This window comes from Pinus tabuliformis, chromosome 9 (genome assembly GCF_031772625.1).
Source record: "Pinus tabuliformis cultivar Carrire ecotype Pingquan chromosome 9, CPIR1, whole genome shotgun sequence".
NCBI lineage: Eukaryota > Viridiplantae > Streptophyta > Pinopsida > Pinales > Pinaceae > Pinus > Pinus tabuliformis.
The window spans coordinates 835,021,929-835,028,513 of NC_142307.1; the positions used below are offsets into that span (position 1 = coordinate 835,021,929).

The 6,585-nt window shown below is 32.0% G+C and overlaps 1 pseudogene; it reads left to right on the forward strand.

Moving 5' to 3' along the window:
* The first annotated feature begins 225 nt into the window (after window positions 1–225).
* On the forward strand, window positions 226–2,235 carry LOC149151378 (putative proline transporter 2; annotated as a pseudogene).
* The last annotated feature ends 4,350 nt before the right edge of the window (window positions 2,236–6,585 follow it).

The following is a 6,585-nucleotide window of genomic DNA, read 5'->3' on the forward strand; positions in this document are numbered from 1 at the left end:
TTCTTTTGGAGGACAAAATTTTGCAAAGGGACGACATGGACATGAAAAAGAGTAGAATCTTTACATCGATTCTCAAACTGAGCCTAACACAGACCTCAAAGCCTGCAAGATTGAAACACCTCAAGTCGCAAGTCACGGTAAGGCATATCGTTCAATATTTTTACAATGTATTCTCTATATGTCTATACTGACTTTAATAATAATATTGAGATTATTACAGACCCACGGTACCAAGTTGGCCTCGTTCTGATAACATCACTAAACAGCGCGTATGCTCTGGGGTATTTAGGGATCGTGATGGTTCCCTTGGGATGGGTAGGATGCACCTTGGGATTGATAGCAGCAGCCTTCATATCACTCTATGCAAACACCCTCCTAGCGCGTCTCCACGAAACTGGAGGCATCTGACATAGTCGATACAGAGACCTAGCTGGTCACATTTATGGTAAATTTCTTTTACGCTCACCCATCCCATTCAATATAATACTTTCTTGTTACTTTCATCATATCAACATCTTCATACTTGCGCATAATCCCTTGTTGCATACACATTGATTGTGATTGTGCTTTTTCTCAGGTAGGAAAATGTATTACCTGACATGGACGTTACAATATATCAATCTATTCATGATCACCACTAGATTTATCATTCTAGCTGGACAAGCACTAAAGGTAGCTCCCTACTCTTATACTTAACTACCTCTCTATCCCCAAGCCATGCTCCCCTACTTTGACATGCAGCAATTCCTTATTAATTATATTTTTTTCATCTCTTCTGATTGACTGTTGTCCAGGCAATCTATACTTTACACAACAATGAAGCTGCCACGCTGAAGCTACCTTACTGGATCGCAATTACAGGAATCATTTGTACCATTTTTGCAATTGGCATTCCCCATTTATCGGCTCTGAGGTTGTGGCTCGGTGTTTCAGCGTTCTTAAGTTGCATCTATATCATTGTTGCTATTGGATTGTTTATACGCGATGGTATCTCTCTCTTCCTTTAACTAATGCCTACATATCTTCTGGTTCATGGTCCTTGTCAAGTTGGGTATTAAAACAATCGCTTGGATCAAAATCTAAATTTTCCGCTTACTGTGGATATGTAGGTCTCTATAGGCCAGCTAGAGATTATGAGATTTCAAGTTCAGGTTCAAGTAAAAGCAGAATGTTTGGGACAATTGGTGCTGCAAGAAATCTCATTTTTGCATTTAATTCAAGCATGCTTCCAAAAATGCAGGTATAGCAAAAGCTTGGTTTAATTTCTTGCATTCGTTTTTGTCGTTAAAAACTTACGTTTTTCTCCCTTTGAATTAATATCATCATATATTTTTCCCGTCATGTAATACGTACTTACTTTATAAATCAAAATGACCTCCCACTACTGATGTAAGCAGATTTAACTCTTCGAATGCAACAAGTTTCAAAAACAAAGTAATTAGGTATATATATTAATTAGGTTTTGTTCATGATAAAATTAATTAACACTCCATAAACTTTTATCTAATTTTTTTTGCAGGCTACAATAAAACATCCTTCTATGAAGAACATGCAGAAAGCGTTGTCACTGCAATTCACAGTGGGGATTGTGCCATTCTATGATGTGACCTTTATAGGATACTGGGCTTATGGTTCATCAACTTCCTCATATCTTCTCAATAATGTACATGGGCCAAAGTGGATCAATATTCTAGCAAATGCTGCTGTTTTTTTCCAAACTGTCATATCACTACATGTACGTACTCAAGAAACAAAGCTTCTGCACCCCTTAACTTTGACTCTTTATACAAGAATTTGAATTTCAAATGCATTTAATTAACCTGAGTGGTATGCCCGGATGGAATGGTTAATGTAGATATTTGGAAGCCCCATGTACGAGTTTCTGGATACAAAGTTCGGAAGGAGCAACGAAAGTGCGTATTCTGTGGGCAATTGGATAGTGAGGGTGGTGGCTCGAGGGACATATCTAACAGTGACCACACTTGTTGGGGCTCTGCTTCCATTTGTGGGTGATTTTATGAATATTACTGGTGCAGTGAGCGTGATAGCATTAACATTTGTGTTGGCAAACCATATGTATATTAAAGTGAAGGGAAAGGATTTGAGTTCATTAGGAAGACATGGCTTTGAGCGAACGTATGGTTTTTTGCCTTCTTATCTGTGATAGCAACTGTGGCAGCGTTCCGGTTCATGGTTATTGACTCCAAAGCATACCATGTCTTCGCTGATCTGTGATCATACGTGTAACTATATAATTGTAGCTGCTATATTCATTCGTGCAGGATATTCATTCAATTCGAAATCTCACACTTTTCTTCGGACCAAGGATCGCTTTGGGCAACAAACGTTGTCTATTTCTTTTCCTAAAACGTTCTTCTCGATAGCGATGCTTTCATGCCGATGATGACAAGTTTATTATATTATTTTATATTTTCAAAAACTAAAGAGTATATATATAATTTTACTCTTTAATTCTGCAAAATATAAAATAACATAATAATAATAATTATATTATTATTAATAATATATTATTAAAGTTTAAAATTATATATAAGGTAAATTAAAAAAATATTTTAAATAAAAATAATTTTTTGCCATTCACTATACCATATTTTTACTTTACTGGAAAATATAAGTTTTATTAAATACTTAATTCTAAATATATAATAGCTATCATATCAAGATACATCTATTTATTTTTTTTAATCTTTTCATGGATTCATTTTTCTTTTCATATGTTCACCGTTGCTCGTTTATACTCGATTTGATGTTGAAATTCTCACATTTAGTTTAATGTGTTCATACCAAAATTTAAAATGCCGACAATAACTTTTAGAAAGTTGACTTACACCTTATGAATACTCTAGAAAGAATTTATGATGAATATGAGTAGAGGTTAAATACTTCATTTAAATAATATTATAATTAATTATAATTAATTGTAAATATTAAAATTAATTCATTTTTTTATTTTAATATAATAAGAATTTTTATTTATAAATTTATATTTGAATTTAGATTTCTATAATTTATATTATGAATGTTGTGATCTATATTATGAATGTTGAGAGATTTTTTATGTAAAAATCATATAAAAAAAACTTTAAATGGATGATTTTAGAACTATCTAATGTGGTTCATTTTCACTACAATATGAAAATCAAATCATAATATTAAATTAAATAACTTTCAAATCTCTAATTTTTTTAAATTAACTCATTAATTATCACATAAAAGTGTTGTGTCTATGATGTTCCAATATTTATTTATTTATTCATTGTATTTTAGGTTGTTATATTGTTTTATATTAAATATATATATATGGATTGTTTTGGCATTGGTATGTAATATCAACGTTAATTGGGAATTTTTATTGAGCATTAGTGAAAAATCATAAGGTATTATAAATCAAATGATAAAATTTGATGTGAAGAGTAAAAAATACATCATGAAGATAATAATATATAATAAGAGGTTTAAAATATGTATCTATTTATTTATAAGGATATACTATAATAGAGATTAATACTTGCAACCATGAAAATACTCCTTACCATTGCCAAATGAAACAATGTTGCAATTAAGAAATTAAAAAAGAATACACCCTTTTTGAAACCCATCATTTCTTTTCAAAGTATAGGATAATATAAGCTAGCTAAGGAGGTAAAACAACCGACATTCAAGTTGTTATCAAATACCTAGTATTGTTGTGTACAACCTAATCTAGGTTCATATTAAAGCATTCATCTTTATTAATCTATTTAATTTTAGTGAAATTGGTAAAATCTTGATAGGGCATACCCAATAACACATTTAAGAATAGAGACATCATTTTTCCTACTTTCACCCTTCTTGTCTTCACCATTACCTTTGGGTTCATCATCATCCACTCCCTTTTGTTATTCTAGCATATCTCTCAAGTGCTAAGACCTTTCTTTTTATACTTCATTCATTCTTGGGGCCATATTTATAATCCTCACCTAATCATCATCCTCACTAGAACCCATCTTGTCTCTTTAAATTTTGGGCTAATACACAATAAAATTTTGAAGGCACATATTTCAAAAATGAGTACAAATCCATGGGTGCCATCATTGGGTTGTTGGTTAACAATGTATTTTATTACAATAAGATCATGTCCAAAAAGAAATCCTTAAATAAGTAGAGTTTGATTAAACATATAAAAACCCCACCACTCAAATAAATATGAAATGAATAAATTCAAAAGCTCAAAAATCCAACATATAATCTCATTAAAAAAATAAAAAATAAATAAATAAATAAATTTGAAATAAACACCCACAAATATGGATTGAGAATATTTTTTCATTAAAAATGTATAGTATAACATATTTCACCACCTATCTATTTTTACATCTATAAATAACCTATAAAATAAGATCTAAGTCTTACATAGAAGCTCAACTAACAAAAAAAACATGAGTGCCAAAAATTATAGTGCGAAACGTATAGCTTTCCACATTAAAAAAATCTCATTTGATTAATGAAATCATATCCAAGATTTGTAAGAATACATATAGTCAATATATACATGTGTTAATCCATTTATGTATAACCTTTCATTTCCATGTTTTGCAATGCACACAAGTCCAACCACCACCATTCGCTTTCCCTTTTCATTTAATAATACATCGTGTCTATAGATTCATTGTGTCCGAAAAAAATTCATGTTTTCACAATAGTTATTCATTTTAAGGCCTTACATGAGATCCCCTATGACGTGCAAAGATTCTCTTTTGTAAAACTCTCTCCCTTACTCTGCAAAGAACCTTTCTCAGCACAAATCGCTCTGCAAAGATTCTCTTTTGTAAAACTCTCTCCCTCACTCTGCAAAGAACCTTTCTCAGCACAAATCGCTCTGCAAAGATTCTCCTTTGTAAAACTCTCTCCCTCACTTTGCAAAGAACCTTTCTCAGCACAAATCGTGTTTCACACTTACCTATTTGATAGGTATGGTTGTGTGGAGAGCCTTTCATACCCTATTTCTCACACACTTTACTTCTCCATACATCAATAACTTCGTGATTTCGTAAAACTAACCTTCAAAGGACTAATTTCTCTCTACCTCTATTCCATACATAGTGAAAATCTCATTGGATTATCATGCACCTTGCACACTTCTCAATGGTCACTTAGGATTCATTAATGAAATTCTAATTCGTAAGGAAAAAGCAGTGACCTGAGGTCAATGTGGATTAATTACCTTATTTCTCATCAAGAATTTACCTTTCAAAATAACTTACATCTATGAAGGGATGCTTTAATAAGTGCTATTCATGAAATAAGTCATTAAATAGCTAGAGATATGTAATTCATGAGTGATAATTTCATGCATATATAAGTGTATTGGAAGAATAAGAGAAATGGAATCTAGAAGAAGAAAAGAGCCTTTTGTGGAGATGTTGATTATTCCCTCATGCATCAAAATAAGGAATTTCATTGGTTAATTGCATATTGATGGTTTTTTAGATTAATTCCTAAGAAAAATCTTATGAATAAGATTTTGATGACAAGCTTTGTGAACACTTAGTACATGGCCAAGGATTTTGATTTCATGGAGGTCGTTTTCTAATGTGTTTGTTGGTTTGATTTAAAAAGTAGATCAATTCTAGTACTAGTGAGAGGAAAAGGCTTTGCCCTACTAACTCCCAAAGTTTTCAAAAGGATGTTATGGCTTCTTGACCCCAATAGTAATCTCAATTGTTACCACCATTGTCACAAATTCTTGTCATTGTGGCTCTCAGATCTCTGTTGTTATAACTCTCAATTGACTGTCACTATTGTTGAAACTCTCACCACACAGTTGTTGCTACAACTCACTCAAGACTATTGTTGCAACTCCAAGGAAGAATGTTCTAACTCCACAACATTTGTAACAGTGTAGTAGTCAAACGAATAACTGTCATTTATGGACTAACCATACAGATAAGAACCAATATCCTCATGCACGAAAATTACAAAGGTGAATAGGCACTTAGGAAGGGATGAACAACTCAATCACCATTTATCATGTAGTTGATTAAGTTAGTATGTGCCCAATTCGTGCTATCTCTTAGAAAGTTAAAGTAATAGGATGGAATGACCTGATTCTAATGATTGTCCATGGAATTTTTTGATTGAATTTGATAAATATATTATGTATAAAACGTATGCTCTCTTCGAGCTGGAGGGATACAAATTAAGCCAATTGACTAATCATAGCATAGTTTAAGACAAAATTAAGGGGTGTTTAAGACATTTATTTAAGAAGAAACTATAATTTTGGCTTAAAGTTACCATTTTGTATTAAAAAGGTCATTTTCATACTTCTTAATTATTTTAAATTAAAAATTGACTCTCGGGCCTTTTTAAGGCCACTTGACTAATTAGAATTCCATATAATTTCTCCTTCTTATTCATTTGAGATCTGCAAGAGGATTTTTGCAGCATGAGATTCAACATAAGTTGAACGATTAAGTGGATTCAACATTCGCATGAGGGTTATCGAGGCATGAGATCTGCGAGAGAATGTTTGCATCATGAGATTCATCATAAGTCAAACAATTGGTTGGATTCATCATTTGC